Source organism: Salvelinus alpinus, chromosome 27, assembly GCF_045679555.1.
Source record: "Salvelinus alpinus chromosome 27, SLU_Salpinus.1, whole genome shotgun sequence".
Taxonomy (NCBI): Eukaryota; Metazoa; Chordata; class Actinopteri; order Salmoniformes; family Salmonidae; genus Salvelinus; species Salvelinus alpinus.
In genome coordinates, this window is record NC_092112.1 from 3,481,110 (window position 1) to 3,499,563 (window position 18,454).

General features: G+C 43.6%; 2 long non-coding RNA genes across 2 annotated transcripts; both read right to left on the minus strand.

Annotated features, from left to right (window-relative positions):
- Window positions 1–1,044: 1,044 nt before the first annotated feature.
- LOC139555903 (uncharacterized) lies at window positions 1,045–3,570 on the minus strand. Its single transcript, XR_011671035.1, has 2 exons — window positions 1,912–3,570; window positions 1,045–1,817 (listed from the first exon to the last, which is right to left on the minus strand). It is a non-coding gene; the product is annotated as an uncharacterized lncRNA (long non-coding RNA).
- Window positions 3,571–3,611: 41 nt separating this feature from the next.
- LOC139555902 (uncharacterized) lies at window positions 3,612–4,771 on the minus strand. Its single transcript, XR_011671034.1, has 3 exons — window positions 4,029–4,771; window positions 3,765–3,941; window positions 3,612–3,674 (listed from the first exon to the last, which is right to left on the minus strand). It is a non-coding gene; the product is annotated as an uncharacterized lncRNA (long non-coding RNA).
- Window positions 4,772–18,454: the final 13,683 nt, after the last annotated feature.

The following is an 18,454-nucleotide window of genomic DNA, read 5'->3' on the forward strand; positions in this document are numbered from 1 at the left end:
CTAAGGTTTCTGTACCAAATATTAAGTTCTGCTTTTCTGATGTATCAAATACTTATGTCATGCAATAAAATGCAAATTAATTACTTAAAAATCATACAATGTGATTTTCTGGATTTTTGTTTTAGATTCCGTCTCTCACAGTTGAAGTGTACCTATGATAAAAATTACAGACCTCTACATGCTTTGTAAGTAGGAAAACCTGCAAAATCGGCAGTGTATCAAATACTTGTTCTCCCCACTGTATATATCATTTTATTTCACCTTTATTTAACCAGGTAGGCCAGTTGAGAACAAGTTCTCATTTACAACTGCGACCTGGGGCCTGTTGCACAAAACTAGGATAAGGGATTAAGCCAGGATATCTTGGTGATCCTGGCTCAATTGATCCGTAATCCGGTTGCACTAAAGATGGATAGGGGGCAGGAGGATATGTTATGGTATAAATTACCATGGAGATTTATTCTGTGGAGCTAGCCTGCTCCAGACCAGGCTAAATTCCAGGATCTATTTAATCTCATCCCTAATGTCAGTCAGCAGTCACCACAAATGGAAACCAATAGTTATTTCACTGCTCACTATACATTGTTATCACATATAACTAGACCCACTGTTATTATTTAAACGTTTGTGATCATTAATTTCAATGATTTTGGATAAAAAATGATTTTTAGATGATGTTGCTATCATTAGATAATTTACAGTTTCCCATAGACTATAAGGCTATATATAAAATGATAGAATATTAGGGCCACAGAGGGGAAAAAAACACAAGTCATAATATTGTAACCAGTTGTTTTAAAGGAGGACAGTTGTTAAAATGACAGATGTGGGGCATTTCGTGAAATTGTACTTCAGTATGGTTTCATAAACAAAGACATGCTGATGTGCCAGAATATTAAGTATCACATTGTCATAAGTATCAAAACTGTAAAAACAATATGTAGCTTTTCTGCAGAAAGAACCAGCCTCATAAATTTATGACTTTATCCTTTTTCTTCAGTGTGGCCCTAGTACTCTGTCATATAAACAAATACACATTCCATATGAATATAAAAACACAATGTGTAACATTATGTTCCTTTATTGAATAAGGACAAAACAAAGCAGGTAAACCATCAGCTCCTTTCGAAACTGAAGTCACAGTGACTCTACAAGATGGAAAGCACAGAATCCAAGCATATTATACAAAATGATACATACACATTCAAAGGTCTGTATATAACACACCCTGCATGTCTGCACACTAAAATAAATGCAGGACAAATCCATACACATCAACTGAACAGACAAATGAATGGATGCAGTAGCCTCCCTGCAGCCTTGTATTACACACAGTATACCGCACAAACATCATAAGAGGCCAAATTCGTCAAAAAACGAACCCAAAAAAACCCAAATTCCTCTGCCACCGCAGGACATATTTAACCAAAATTGAAAGCACACATACTAACTAAAATAATTCAACACATATTGGTCCCTCAGCAGCCGACCACTGTCGTCATCAGGGAAGATTGCCGGATTGTCCCAGTCCATGGCTGGTGGCACTCTGGGGGCCCTCTCCTTCCTCAGGCAGGCCACATTGTGGAGGACAGCACAAGCCACAGTAATATCACATGCCCTAACAGGGCTGACCCTTAATTTGTGAAGGCAGTGAAAGCGTGCCTTCAGGAGGCCAAAGGTCATTTCAACTCTGGCCCTGGTCCTGGCATGGGCATGGTTGTAGGCCTGCTGTGCTTCCTGGGGGTCTGTGAAAGGTGTCAGGAGAAAAGGCTGGCAGCCATACCCCCTGTCTCCCAGCAACACACCAGAGAATTCACCTGTCAACACAAAATCTCATCATTACTACCTCATAAACACAGTGATATTCTTGACACAGCCATGATGGTTATAAATAGGGGTTGTGTGGCTTACCTTGTGATAGGCACTGATAGATTTCAGAGGCCCGAAAGATTCTGGAGTCATGGACTGAGCCAGGCCATTTTGCCACAACATTGCTGATCACACAGTCAGCATTGCAGACCATCTGAAATCATAAGATGAGGAATATTACACCAATCAATGCACATCACTGGCAATGCAGAGTGTTCGTCAATGGACAATATCAAAAAGTTATGTTCACCTGAACATTAATGCTGTGAAAGGATTTCCTATTCACAAAATCGGCCTCATGGGCACCTGAGGGGGCTTTTATCCTTATGTGTGTGCAGTCCACTGCACCAATGACATTGGGGAAACCTGTCACACAAAGTAATGAGTATCCTACTATGTGTTAACAGTTGTCCTGTAATTTGTAGATCCTCTTACCTGCAATCCTATAGAACTCCTCTTTGATGTCACAGAGTCTTCTGTGGCCAGGGAAGGAGATGAAGACATCTGCTAATGCTTTGATAGCCAGACACACACTCCTTATTGTGCGGCAAATTGTGGCCTTGTTCAGCTGTTCTGCATCCCCCACTGAGTACAGGAAGGCTCCACTAGCAAAAAAGCGCAAGGCCACACAAACCATTTGCTCCACACTCAGTGCATGGCTCCGTGCAGTGCGGTGCTTAATCCTGGGACCCAGTAGTCTGCATAGATACCTGATGCCATCTGCAGAAAACCTGTATCTTTCATATAGATGGTCATCAGGGAAGGCCAGTGGGTCCAACCGGTCCCTGAAGACCCTTTCTCGCCTGAAGGCTCTCCTCAGCACAAGTGCTTCTTCATCCACCACATCTCGCACGAATGGGCATGCCATTGTCAGAGCAGAAAGGAACACACAATTTTGGGCCTTCATATAGGCTAGTGGCCACACCTGGTGCTGGGGGGGTGGGCAAAAGAGGGCGATGCCTTATAACGATGACTTGGTTGTACTGATTGCTGGGAAAATAAAAAAAACCTTAGAAAGATGCCACCGTCCTGTGTGCTCACAATAAGAGCTCATATGTCATGGCTCACTTGACTTTACGAGAATATACCTAATTTTTATTTTGAGCTGTGTCATCTTCTTGGAGCTGGGGGAGGAAAGAAAAATAATGATTAATACATTTGTGTTACAGTTAGCATACAGTGTACATTGAAGGCATATCTCACCTCCCTCTCAAGTTTTTTTATTTCAAGGTCCAGTTTCCTAATTGTCCTCTTTTTTATTTCGGACTCCAGTGCAAGATTTTCCATCTTTTTCTTCTTGTACTGAATGTCTATGTCTGCCAGTTCTATTTGGCGCCGGAGGTGGTTGCCATACAACTTTCTGATAGCTTGTGAGCTCTGTGAACACAATACAATTAGCGCAGCTGGAATTTGGCAGGATGTGGTGTCCTTTTATTAATACGCACTATGTTGCCAGGCTGGTTTTCCCACTGTATAGCATCTGGGTCCTGTAAAAGAAATTAGATTTTTTGATTTTGATGAGGACTCCTCACCATTGTAGAGTAAATAGTACTTTCACAGTCTTAACATGATACCTCATGCCTTCTGGAATCCAGAGAGATGGTCTCCTCCTCATCATCGTCTCCATCATGTGCTGTTGCTGCTGCACTGGGGCCTTCACCCTATCACATTTAATCGGATTCATATTGAAGCTAGTAGACAAGACATGCCAGGCCTACAGTATGCCTTTGATGGAGTACTCACTGGATCAGCATCGTCTGGTGCTTGTGCTGGTGGCTCTAACAGGAACACAGTGCTGCCAGACACTGCAAGGCAATAGGTAAACCAAAGTCAGACAGTCCAAATTGATTCAATATGAATGTGGTTGTATCCCATGTAGAGATGGAAGGACATACCTTGAATGAAGCGGGTGGCATCTTGGGAGGAACCTATGCTCGTCTCTTTCCCCCCAGGGATCCCCTCTAAGACGGGCCTGCCTTTATTTAGCTCCAAGGCCATGTCCTCTGCTGGGGTAAGGTCAGCCTTTGGTGACCCACCACCCGTGCCTTGTCTGTGGGTATTCTTTTTCACTGCTAAAACAGTACAGACAATGTGTGAGCAGGCACCTTCTGGGTACAATATATGCTTGTGCTTTGTTAAATATTAGTCAGGGACCATACCATTCTGCAGAATGTTCTTGTATTTGATTTTGACCTGCTGCCATGTCCGTTTTGGCCCGTTCATGTTTAATCTACACACACACACACACACACACACACACACACACACACACACACACACACACATTTAATGGAGTCACACTGCAAAAAATTACTTGGTATTTTTGTCTTGTTTTCAGTAAAAATATCAAAAAATGTATCATAGCTTTATACAGTGTGATGGAGTTACTTTACACAATTTCACTCATATCTGCAGTGCATTTCAATTAAAAATTTAACCGTTTCATAATTACAGTACAACTGCATTTTTGGAGATGTGAATTAAATATTTGAATTGTAATTGTGATGTTTCAGCGGAGCGGTGAGTGTGTAATTGTGCACTACTTACGCATTCAGGCGGTCTGCAATACTTTGCCACGCTTTTTCTCTTTGCTTTATCACTGTGGCGGTGTTGCCTTTCTTCTTAATTATATCTTTTACCTCCTCGTATGCCTCCATGAGGATTTGTGCTTCCGACGGGGAAAAGTACGCGGCTCTAGTTGCCATGGTAAATCAGTTAATCTGTGATCTGTGGCGGGGTCTATTTGAGTGAGCCGTGAGCGCGCACCTATCCAGGATTGGTTTCACCTGGCTTAATGAATCCGTGTCTGCTCATCCTGGCTTGGTCTTTGTGCAACCAATTAAGCCTGGACGCACATGTTTTGGCTTCATTGAGCTCAGCTGAGTCATTTATCCCGGATGTCTTAATTCTACTTTTGTGCAACAGGCCCCAGGTCAAGATAAAGCAAAGCAGTGCGACAAAAACAACAACACAGAGTTCCACATAAACAAACGTACAGTCAATAACACAGTAGAAAAATATATGTGTAACGCTTCTCGTGGGCTGAAAGGAAGAGTGGACCAAGGTGCAGCGTTTAAAGTGTTCATGATTTAATCCAAAAACCCAACTCGAACAAAAACAACAAACAGGAGAACGAAAGCAAAACAGTTCTGTCTGGTGCAGCAACACAAAACAGAAAACAACTACCCACAAAACCAACATGGAAAATGGCAACCTAAATGGGCTCCCCAATCAAAGACAACGAGAAACAGCTGTCTCTGATTGGGAACCAATTCAGGCCACCATTAACCTACATACCCCTAGACCAGGGGTGTCAAAGTCAAATGGACGGAGGGCCAAATAAAAAATTTAGCTACAAGCCGAGGGCCGGACTGTTCGAATGTTCATTGAAAATTTTTTAAATGACGCATATAGTCTAGTAAACCTAATTGAACCTACTGAAAACCTAACAAATATATTCCAATATGATCAGATAAATAAAGCAATATTTTCTTATGGCTCTGTCAGTAATCTTTAATTTTCAACAGACACAAAAGACAAATTTCCTTTATATAAAAATCCCCATAACATGAACATTAAATGAAAGAAACCGGTATTCAAGGCACCATCAGTAGCCTATATTTTCTATTTTAGCAAAAGTGGGCTAAATTTACTTCAAAGAAAAAAACAATAATAGCAATTTTCTATCATCCACTCAACTGAAATATTTTTAAAATATAATTGGATTGAAATACAATAAAATAAAGTGCAAAAATCTATTAATCAAAAACAACACTTTGTTTAAGGAGAAGTAACATGCAGTGAAAACAAATATTAAACTTTAACTTTTAAACTTGAACTGAGTAAAAACTCTAAATATGTGATTGCACAGTAATGTTCACTTGTTTGAGGTTGAGGGTGATACTTGGTGGTGTCCCATCTTTTCCACAAGTTCATCAATGTTCGGGGTAAGGCTCTGAGCTGAGGAAATCCTCAGAATTGAGTGGAGGTGTTCAGCAGTAAGTCGACTTCTGTGTGATGTTTTGTTCAGGTTCATCAAAGAAAACAGTTGTTCACACAGGTATGTGCTGCCAAACATAGACAACGTTTGAGCAGCCTGGATGCGCAGCTGGGGCATTGTGTCGGGGAGGAAACGGGCGAACTCCGCAGCACCCACTGCCGCATATTTTGCCCTCAGTGCATCATTGCATTGGAGGTCAATCAACTCCATTTGGAGGTTTGGTGGTGAGCTTTCCACGTCAACAGCAAATGGGTTACCGAGCAGTTCCAACCTGCTTTTTTGTGCTTCAAAGTCAGCAAATCGGCGTCGAAAGTCAGCGGCAAGCATACCTATTTTATCAGCCAACTGTGCGCTCGGGAACGCACTGGTAGAGAGCTTCTCTTTCATGGTCTGGCAGCTGGGAAAGTGGCTCAAATTTTCTTTCCGCATCTGCGTCTCCCACAGAGTCAGTTTGGTTTTAAATGCCTTCACTGTACTGTACATATCAGAGATGACATGATCCCGACCCTGCAGCTGCAAGTTCATTGCATTCAGATGACTCGTAATGTCACACAGAAACATTTCGTCTCGGAGTTGTGTTGTGTCTTTCCCTTTGCTGTCCAAGAACAGACAAATCTCCTCACGAAGCTCGAAACATCTTTGAAGCACCTTTCCCTGGCTTAGCCATCGCACCTCTGTGTGATAAGGCAAATCACCATGCTCCGTTTCTAACTCCGTCAGAAATGCCTTGAACTGGCGGTGATTCAAACCTTTGGCTCTGATAAAGTTAACTGTGCGCGTGATGATGCTCATTACATGCTCCATTTTCAAGGCTTTACCGCACAACGCTTCCTGGTGTATGATACAATGATAAGCTGTCAGCTCACCTGTCGCGTTTTCCTCTTGCATCTTTTCCCGTATCTTCGCCACCAGTCCGCTCCTGTGTCCACACATCGCAGGTGCTCCGTCGGTTGTCAAACCCACGAGTTTTTCCCAAGGCAGCTCCATCTCATTTACACAGCAGCCTACTGCTCGGTGCGTCACCGTTGCATTGTGGGAAATGTAGTATTGGTGCGTGTAAAAGATCTGCGGGCTGCCGGCTTGCTGCGGTCTGCGGGCCGGTTCTAATAATAAATCAAGATCATCCCAGGGGCCGTAAAAAACCTTCTCGCGGGCCGGATGTGGCCCGCGGGCCTTGACTCTGACATATATGCCCTAGACCATACAAAATCCCCATAGATAAACAAAAACCCTAGACAAGACAAAAACTAAACAAACCACCCGTGTCACACCCTGACCTAACCAAAAAATAAAGAAAACAACTATAACTAAAGTCAGGGTGTGACAATATGTACAGTGTGTGCAAATGTAGTAAGGTTAGGGAGGTAAGGCAATGCATAGGCCATAGTGGTGAAATAATTACAATTTAGCATTAACACTGGAGTTATAGATGTGCAGATGATGATGTGCAAGTAGAGGTACTGGGGTGAAAGATTTAAAAAAAATATAACAATATGGGGATGAGGTAGTTGGGTGTGCTATTTACAGATGGGCTGTGTACAGGTACAGTGATTGGTAAGCTGCTCAGACAGCTGATGCTTAAAGTTAGTGAGGGAGATATAAGTCTCCAGCTACAGTGATTTTCGCAATTCCTTCCAGTCATTGGCAGCAGAGAACTGGAAGGAAAGACGGCCAAAGGAGGAATTGGCTTTGGGGTGACCAGTGAAATATACCTGCTGGAGCGCGTGCTATGGGTGGGCGTTGCTATGGTGACCAGTGAGCTGAGATAAGGTGGGGCTTTACATAGCAAAGACTTGTAGACGACCTGGAGCCAGTGGGTCGTATAATATGTAGCGAGGGCCAGCCAACGAGAGCATACAGGTCGCAGTGGTGGGTAGTATATGGGGCTTTGGTGACAAAACGGATGGCACTGTGATAGACTACATCCAATTTGCTGAGTAGAGTGATGGAGGCTATTTAGTAAATGACATCGCCAAAGTCAAGGATCGGTAGGATGGTCAGTTTTATGCGGGTATGTTTGGCAGCATGAGTGAAGGAGGCTTTGTTGCGAAATAGGAAGCCGATTCTAGATTTAATTTTGGATTGGAGATGCTTAATGTGAGTCTGGAAGGAGAGTTTACAGTCTAACCAGACACCTAGGTATTTGTAGTTGTCCACAGTCAGAACCGTCCAGAGTAGTGATGCTAGGCGGGCGGGAAGGTGCGGGCAGTAATCGTTTGAAGAGCATGCATTTCGTTTTACTAGTATTTAAGAGCAGTGGGAGGTCACAGAAGGAGTGCTGTATGACATTGAAGCTCGTTTGGAGGTTTGTTAGCACAGTGTCCAAGGAAGGGCCAGATGTATACAGAATGGTGTCGTCTGCGTAGAGGTGGATCAGAGAATCACTAGCAGCAATAGCGACATCATTGATATATACAGAGAAAAGTTTCGGTCTGAGAATTGAACCCTGTGGCACCCCCATAGAGACTGCCAGAGGTCCGGACAACAGGCCCTCCGATTTGACACACTGAACTCTATCTGAGAAGAAGTTGGTGAACCAGGCGAGGAAGTCATTTGAGGAACCAAGGCTGTTTAGTCTGCCGATAAGAATGTGGTGATTGACAGAGTCGAAAGCCTTGGCCAGGTGATGAAAACGGCTGCACAGTATTGTCTTTTATCTATGGCGGTTATGATATCGTTTAGGACCTTGAGCCTGGCTGAGGTGCACCCATGACCAGCTCGGAAACCAGATTGCATAGTGGAGAAGGTACGGTGGGATCCAAAATGGTTGGTGGTCTGTTTGTTAACTTGGCTTTCGAACACTTTAGAAAGGCAGGGCAGGATGAATATAGGTCTGTAACAATTTGGGTCTAGAGTGTCTCCCCCTTTGAAGAGGGGGATAACCATGGCAGCTTTCCAATCTTTAGGGATCTCAGAAGATATGAAAGAGAGGTTGAACAGGCTAGTAATAGGGGTTGCAACAATTTCGGTGGATAATTTTAGAAAGAGAGGGCCCAGATTGTCTAGCCCAGCGGATTTGTAGGGATCCAGATTTTGCAGCTCTTTCAGAACATCAGCTATCTGGATTTGGGTGAAGGAGAAGCGGGGAGAGGCTTGGGCAAGTTGCTGCGGGGGGCGCAGAGCTGTTGGCCGGGGTAGCCAGGTGGAAAGCATGGCCAGATGTAGATTTATCGGTGGTGACGGTGTTTCCTAGCCTCAGTGCAGTGGGCAGCTGGGAGAAGGTGCTCTTATTCTCCATGGACTTTAGTGTCCCAGAACTTTTTGGAATTAGTGCTACAGGATGCAAATTTCTGTTTGAAAAAGCTAGCCTTAGCTTTCCTAACTGACTGTGTATATTGGTTCCTGACTTCCCTGAAAATTTGCATATCGCAGGGGGCTATTCGATGCTAATGCAGTATGCCACAGGATGTTTTTGTGCTGGTCAGGGGCAGTCAATTCTGGAGTGAACCAGGGCTACATCTGTTCCTGGTTCTACATTTGTTGAATGGGGCTTATTTAAGATGGTGAGGAAAGCACTTTTAAAGAGCACACAGGCATCCTCTACTGATGGGATGAGGTCAATACCCTTCCAGGATTCCCGGGCCAGGTCGATTAGAAAGGCCTGCTCGCTGAAGTGTTTAAGAGGAGCGTTTGACAGTGATGAGGGGTGGTCCTTTGACCGCGGGCCCATTACGGACGCGGTAAAATTCCTGTAAAGATGGGGGTATCTGTCTGTGATAAAGAGATGCTCAGCATTTTTAACACCACAGTTGACCAAACAAGTCCTGCAGGCTCTAGTTTTATGTAATCTTGACTATTGCATAGTGATATGCTCAAATGCTGCAAAGAAGTTTCTAGAAAATCTGTCCCAGAAAAGAGCAGTACGCCTTGCCCTTCTAGGGTCAACAGCATGCTTGTCAGTCCTCCTTCGGCTCAAAGTAGAGGAGACATTGTCTGCATTAATTTTAGTTATTTTTGTTTTTAAATATATTTTAAAAACACACACACACACACACACACACACACACACACACACACACACACACACACACACACACACACACACACACACACACACACACACACACACACACACACACACACACACACACACACACACACACACACACACTATAATTCTTTGGTTGTATTGTTTATTTTTATGTGTCTTTAGTTGTCATTTTTTATACAGAAAGTTTGGAATGTCTGCATGTAAATGTTTTTAAGTGTACAGTATGTAAATTGTAAAGTCTTTTTGTAAAGTAGTTTTGTCTGTAATGTCTTTTTCGTTAAGTGTCAGACCCCAGTAAGACTAGCTGTCACCATCCTAAATCAAATCCCTGCTCGTAGTGAGGGGGGAGCTACTGGTCACATTCCTATCCCTGTGTGTATGTGTGTTTGGTGTGTGTATGTGTGTGTTTGCGTGTGTTTTCATGTTTGTGCATTCATGCTTGTGTGTCAGTTAATGTCACTGTCACTGAAACTAATGATTCCACTGATACCACAGCAGTAGGTCCTATAACGTGACCTTGTCCAAGTTTCATCAACCAATACCCTGCCGTTCTACAATCAGGGATTTCAAAGCACAGCCTTGGCTTCCAAATACTGAGGCACTACTGAAGGAATGTTGAAGAAATGCTTGACCCCATGGAGTGAAACACATGGAGAAATCCCCCTTCCATCAGAACAAATCTGTGCCTCAAATTGTACCCTATTCCCTTTGTGGAGCACTACTTTTCCCATAGGGTTCTGGTCAAAAGTAGAGCACTACTTTTCCCATAGGGTTCTGGTCAAAAGTAGTGCACTACTTTTCCCATAGTGTTCTGGTCAAAAGTAGTGCTGTCACGCCCTGACCTTAGAGAGCCTTTTTATTTCTCTATTTGGTTAGGTCAGGGTGTGATTTGGGTGGGCATTCTAGTTTTTCTATTTCTTTGTTGGCCGGGTATGGTTTCCAATCCGAGGCAGCTGTCTATCGTTTTCTCTGATTGGGGATCATACTTAGGCAGCCTGTTTTCCACCTTTAGTTTGTGGGATCTTGATTTTGTATAGCTGCTGTGTAGCCGGCAGAACTTTGGTATTTTGTTGTTTTTCGGTGTTCATTTTAATAAAAGTAAGATGTTCGCCTACCACGCTGCACCTTGGTCCGCTCATTTCAACGAACGTAACAGAAGCTCCCACCACCAAAGAACCAAGCAGCGAGGAGCAGACATCCTGGGCCCGGGAGAGAAAGGAGGATCAACGGCGACTCCGAAGTTCACGACCACGACGGAAGCCCGAGAGGCACACGGGTTGGTCGGCGAAGCCGAGGGGCGAGTCTGAGAGCGAAGAGGAATATTGGGAGAGACTGAGCGAGGAGTATTGTGGGATAGTTGAGGGGAGTGATGAGGTAGAGTGGATGGTTTGTAGTCTGGAGCAAGACAGTCGCCGTGAGGAGCGTGGGACCAGTCAGGCACCATGTTTTGCGGAGATACGCAAGATACCCGGTGCGTTCTGTACCAGCTCCTCCGTGCAAAAGTGAGCATCCAGCCAGGACGGGTTGTGCCGGCTCAGCGCTCCTGGTCTCCAGTACGCCTCCTCGGTCCAGGATATCCTGCGCCGGCTCTATGCACTGTGTCGCCAGTGCGCCTTCACAGCCCAGTGCGTCCTGTGCCAGCGCCCCGCACTTGCCGGGCTAAAGTGAGTCTCCAGCGACGGTCTGCGGTCCAGAGTCTCCAGCGACGGTCTGCGGTCCAGAGTCTCCAGCGACGATCTACGGAAAGTGCACTACTTTCCCATAGGGTTCTAGTCAAAAGTAGTGCACTATATAGGGAATAGGGTGCCATTTGGGACATATCCATCTCCAATTACCTCTCTCAGGTCACAATGGTCAATTAACATTCTGAATAAGAGTACAAATCAATCATGTCCATCTCACATCGCAAGATGTTACTAGATGTTACTAGATGTTAATAGATGTTACTAGATGTTACTAGATGTTTCTAGATGTTTCTAGATGTTAATAGATGTTAATAGATGTTACTAGATGTTACAAGATGTTAATAGATGTTACTAGATGTCACAATATGTTACTAGATGTTACAAGATGTTACTAGATGTTACAATATGTTACTAGATGTTACATGATGGGACCAAAATATATGATCGCCCTGTTTTAGCTCCTAGTCAACTTTGCAGTTTTTTAAATATATATTTTTTGTGTTATGTCTTACTTTATTTGCTCAGAACATTTCTGGTATCATCTCCTACAACCGACAAGAACTCATAAATATTAAATCGGTGGTCACTCACCAAAAATGTGACTTCACTGGACCTGACCCTTTGTTTGGACTACCAAAATGTCGCTGCCCGGAGGAGAGGAAGGAGAGCCGGCATCCTAGTCAGGCTCAGAAGGAGGGAAAACTACCCACCGCTTCCAAGTATATTACTTGCTAATGTACAATCTCTGGACAATAAGGTAGACAAGCTCAGGGCGAGGATCTCCTTTCAGAGAGACCAAGGGGACTGCAACATAATCTGTTTTACGGAAACTTGGCTCTCTTCCTCAATTTTGTTTCCATCCATCCAACCCACCGGGTTCTCAATCCATCGCGTGGACAGGAAGAAAGAACTCCCCGGGAAAAATAAAGGCGGAGGGGAATGTTTCATGATTAATAACTCACTGTGTGAGATTCACAACATACAGGGACTCAAGTCCTTTTGTTCTCCCGATCTGGAATACCTCACCATCAAATGCCTACCCCATCACCTTCCGAGAAATGTTTTGGCTGCTATTGTTACAGCCGTGTACATTCCCCCTCAAGCTGATTCCTCCGCCCTCCCTTTGACAAATCAGATCATGCTTCCATCCTGCTGCTCCCAGCCTATTGGCGCAGAAATTAAAACAGGAAGCACCCGTGGTAAGGACTGTCCATCAGAGGAATGACCAATCGGAATATATGTTACAGGACTGTTTTGATCGTGTGGAGTGGGGTATGTTTCGGGTCACCTCTGTGAATAACATTGACGATTACTCGGTCACTGGGTTCATTAGCAAGTGCATAGAGGATGTTGTTCCTACGGTGACGATCAGAACATATCCAAACCAAAAAACGTGGATAGATGGCAGCATTCGCGAGAAACTGAATGCACGAACCACTGCATTTAACCACGGCAAGATGACCGGGAACATGGATGCGTACAAACAGACCAGCTATGACCGCTTTAAGGTGATCAAAGAGTCGAAACGACAATACAGGGACAAAGTTGAGTAGCAATTCAACAGCTCGGACGTGAGACGTGGCAGGAACTTTAGATTATAAAGAGAAGAAAACAGCCACGTTGCTGAAACCAATATCTCACTTCCAGCTGAACACCTTCTCCCGCTTTGAGGAGAATAACACAGAGCCGCTGCCACTGCTCACAAGGATGTGGGCTCTCGATCTCCGTGACTGACGAGATTAAGACTTTCAAATGTGATAACCCACGCAAGGCCGCCGGTCCGGACAGCATTCCAAGCCGCTTCTTCAGAACATGCACAGACCAGCTGGCTGGAGTGTTTATGGACATTTTTTAAATCTCTCCCTATCCCAGTCTATTGTCTCCCACTTTCTCCAAGATGTCCATCATTGTTACCATTGTCACGAAACCCAAGCAAGCGAAGGTAACTGACCTAAATGACCATAGCCCTGTAACACTCACCTACATCATCATGAAGTGCTTTGAGGGGCTATTCAAGGACCATATAACCTCCACCATATAACCTGACACCCTCAACCCACTACAATTTGCACAGATCCATGGATCCTAACAGATCCTAACAGATCCATGGATTACGCAATAGCCACTGCACTGCACACCGCCCTATGCCACCTGGAAAAGCTCAGGCCCTGGAACTGAACCCCTCCTTGTGCAACTGGGTCCTAGACTTCCTGAAAGGTCAGGGGTATGTGCTTAGTTCCCTCCTGTACTCCCTGTTCACCCACGACTGCGTGGCCAAACACGACTCCAACACCATCATTAAGTTTGCAGATGACACGATGGTGGTAGGCCTGATCACCAACGATGATGAGACAGCCTATAAGGAGGAGGTCAGAGATCTGGCAGTGTGGTGCCAGAACAACAACCTCCCCCTCAACGTAGTAATGGAGCGTATCGAGAGCTTGAAGTTCCTTGGCGTCCACATCACTAAGCGTCTATCATGGTCCAAACACACAACAACAATGCCGCTTCCGCCTCAGGAGGCTGAAAAGATTTGGAATGGATCCTCAGATCCCCAAAATGTTATACAGCTGCACCATTGAGAGCATCTTGACTGGCTGCATCACTGCTTGGTATGGCAACTGCTTGGCATTCGACCGTAAGGCACTACAGAGGGTAATGCATACTGCCTGGGGCCCCTGACATCCAAGACCTCTATACCAGGCGGTGTCGGACGAAGACCCTAAAAATCTTCAAAGACTCCAGCCATCCAAGTCATGGACTGTTCTCTCTGCTACCCCACAGCAAGCGGTACCGATGCACCAACTCTGTAACCAACAGGACCCTGAACAGCTTCTACCTCTAAGACCGCTAAATAGTTAGTCCGGGTAGCTATTTGGTGAATTATTTAACTATCTGCATTGACCCTTTTTTGACTCATCACATACGCAGGTGCTACTATTTATTATATGTCACTTTATTCCTAGTTATATGCACATATCTACCTCAATTACCCCGTACCCCTGCACATCGACTCAGTACTGGTACCCCGTGTATATAGCCAAGTTATCATTACTCATTGTGTATTTATTATTACTTTTATTATTACTATCAGGTGTGAAGGTAAGATCCAGATGCAGACAACGTCGAATTATCAATTTCTATTTGACTCAGCCATGCCTCCTTGCCCGTCCAACATTTCCTCATTTCCCACTACTTCTAATGCGAGTATCACCGATGCTTCTCCCTCTTTTTCCCCTACCCCGCTACAATTTTTCTCCCTGCAGGCAGTCACTGAGTCCGAGGTGCTAAAGGAGCTCCTTAAACTTGACCCCAAAAAACCATCTGGGTCAGATGGTTTAGACCCTTTCTTCTTTAAGGTTGCTGCCCCTATCATCGCCAAGCCTGTCTCTCCTCTCTGGGGAGGTTCCCATTGCTTGGAAGGCAGCCACGGTTCATCATTTATATAAAGGTGGAGATCAAGCTGATCCTAACTGTTATAGGCCTACTTCTATTTTATCCTGTTTATCAAAAGTGTTTGAAAAAATTGTCAATAATCGACTGACTTTCTTGATGTCTATAGTATTCTTTCAGATATGCAAACTGGTTTCCGCTCAGGTTATGGATGTGTCACTGCAACCTTAAAGGTCCTCAATGATGTCACCTTTGCCCTTGATTCTAAGCAATATTGTGCTGCTATTTTTATTGACTTGGCCAAAGCTTTTGATACAATAGACCATTCCATTCTTGTGGGCCGGCTAAGGAGTATTGGAGTCTCTGAGGAGTCTTTGGGCTGGTTTGCTAACTACCTCTCTCAAAGAGTGCAGTGTATAACTTCTCTAGGGTAGGGGGCAGCATTTGGAATTTTGGATGAAAAGCATGCCCAAATTAAACTGCCTGCTACTCGGGCCCAGAAGATATGATATGCATATAACTGGTATATTTGGATAGAAAACACTCTAAAGTTTCCAGAACTGTTAAAATAGTGTCTGTGAGTATAACAGAACTGATTTGGCAGGCGAAAACCTGAGAAAAATCCATTCAGGAAGTCGTTTTCTTTTGGTTTTGTAGTTTTCTATTCAATGCCATTACAGTATCCATTGACTTCGGACTCAAATTGCAGTTCCTATGCCTTCCACTAGATGTCAACAGTCTTTAGAAATTGTTTCAGGTTTGTATTCTGAAAAATTAGGAAGTAAGAGCAGTCTGAATGAGTGGACCCTAAAGTGTAACAGAGCTTTTTCATGCTCACGACCGAGAGAGTGCTTTTCTTGTTTACCTTTTATATTGACGACGTTATTGTCCGGATGAAATATTATCGATTATTTAGGCTAAAAACAACCTGAGGACATGTTTCTATGAACTTTACTGTAACGGCTTTCATCTTCCTCCTCTGATAAGGAGTAGCAGGAAGGATCAGAAGACCAATGCGCAGCGTGGTACGTATCCATAATGACTTTTAATTTACATTTACATTTAAGTCATTTAGCAGACGCTAATAAGAATGAATACGCGAAAATACAAACTAACAAAGTGAAACTACAAGGAAAACCTGAAAACAGTTCTGTCTGGTGCAGACACACAAAGACTGAAAATTACCACCCACAAAACCCAACAGAAAACAGGCTACCTAAATATGGTTCCCAATCAGGGACAACGATTGACAGCTGCCTCTGATTGAGAACCATATCAGGCCAAACACAGAAATAGAAAATCATAGAAAAACTAACATAGACAATCCACCCAACTCACGCCTTGACCATACTAAAACAAAAGACAAAACAAAGGAACTAAGGTCAGAACGTGACATTTACGGATACAATTTGGATTTTTTGTCTGCTTGTTTTGACTGCGTTTGAGCCTGTGGATTACTGAAGCAAACGCGCTAACAAAACAGAGGTTTTTGGATATAAAGACACTTTATCGAACAAAAGGAACATCTATTGAGTAAATTAATGTCTGCGGAGTGCAACCATATGAAGATCATCAAAGGTAAGGGACTAATTTTATCTCTATTTCTGACTTGTGTAACTCTTCTACTTGGCTGGTTACTGTTTGTAATGATTTGTCTGCTGGGCTATGTTCTCAAATAATCGTAAGGTATGCTTTCGCCGTAAAGCATTTTTTAAATCTGACACCATGGTTGGATTCACAAGAAGTTAATCTTTATACCTATGTAAAATATGTTTTGTTTTCTGATTTTTTATAATGAGTACTTCTGTATTTGAATTTGGCGCCCTGCAGTTTCACTGGCTGTTGAAGAGGTGGGACGCTACCGTCTCACGTACCCTAGAGAAGATCAGAAAGTCAGAAAATCTGGTGTCTCAGCCACACTGTCACCAAGGGAGTACCCAAAGACTCGATCCTAGGCCCCACGCTCTTCTCAATTTACATCATCAACATACAGTTAAAGTCGGAAGTTTACATACACCTTAGCCAAATACATTTAAATCTTCTTCACAATTCCTGACATTTAATCAGAGTAAAAATCCCTGTCTTAGGTCAGTTAGGCTCACCACTTTGTTTTAAGAATGTGAAATGTCAGAATAATAGTAGAGAGAATGATTTATTTCTTGCCTAGTTAAATAAAGGTAAAAAAATAAAATAATAATAATAATAAAAATAAAAAAATATTTTTTAAATTATTTTTTACATATTTTTTAAAATGTTTATTTAACCTTTATTTAACTAGGTAGGCCAGTTGAGAACTACGACCTGGCCAAGATAAAGCAAAGCAGTGCGACAAAAAATAACAACAGAGTTACACATGGGATAAACAAAAGTACGGTCAATAACACAATAGAAAAATCTATATACAGTGTGTGCAAATGGCATAAGGAGGTAAGGCAATAAATAGGCCATAGTAGCGAAGTAGTTACAATTTCGCAAATTAACACTGGAGTGATAGATGTGCAGATGATGATGTGCAAGTAGAAATACTGGTGTGCAAAGAGCAAAAAAAAGTAAATAAAAACAATATGGGGATGAGGTAGGTAGTTGGATGGGCTATTTACAGATGGGCTGTGTACAGCTGCAGCTATCGGTAAGCTGCTCAGATAGCTGATGATTAAAGTTAGTGAGGGAGATATAAGTCTCCAACTTCAGCAATTTTTGCAATTCGTTCCTATCATTGGCAGCAGAGAACTGGAAGGAAAGGCGGCCAAAGAAGGTGTTGGCTTTAGGGATTCCAAGATGGCGTAGCAGTCGGACGTGTGTTTTGTCTTGTCCCGTGTAAATAATCGTTTTCCTCGTTTTTTCCGTTTATATTTTAATCTCACTTTCCATCTACGGACTGAATATACTCTCCTGCAACCCCCAACACCCAATGTGGTACGGATCTGCTATTTTTATACTTTAGAACCGGAACCCCCATCAGAAGCTAGCCAGCTAACTAACTACTAGCTAGTTATCAGTTAGTCACTGCTAGTGGTCTTTACCGTTAACTCGGACACCAGCCAGCCTCAGCTTGGTCAATACATGCCAGTCTGCACAGCGCGATATCAACCCAGAGAATATCGGACTGCTTTTTCTCTACCAAATCTCCAGATTACTACCGCAAGCTCTGGACCTTTACACCGGATCAGATAGCTAGCTGCAATCTGAGTGGCTACTCCTGGCTAACGTCTCTGTCCCGAAGCAAGCAACAGTTAGCCTTGAGCTAGCCTCGAGCTAGGCCAATCTCCCGGCTAGCCGAAGAGGTCCTCCGGCTAATTCTTGTGCTACAATACATATTTTGCCAATTGGCCTGGACCTTTTTTTGCCGACACAGAGCCCTGCCAATCCATCACAACTGGTCTAAATCAGCTACAAGCTAATTTAGCCATTTTTTGCCGCTGCTAGCAGCTTTTACCTTCTGCACAGACACCAGCCCTGTTATTAGCCTGGATATTACTCACCAATTTACCAGCATCGGACTGTTTCTCGACAACA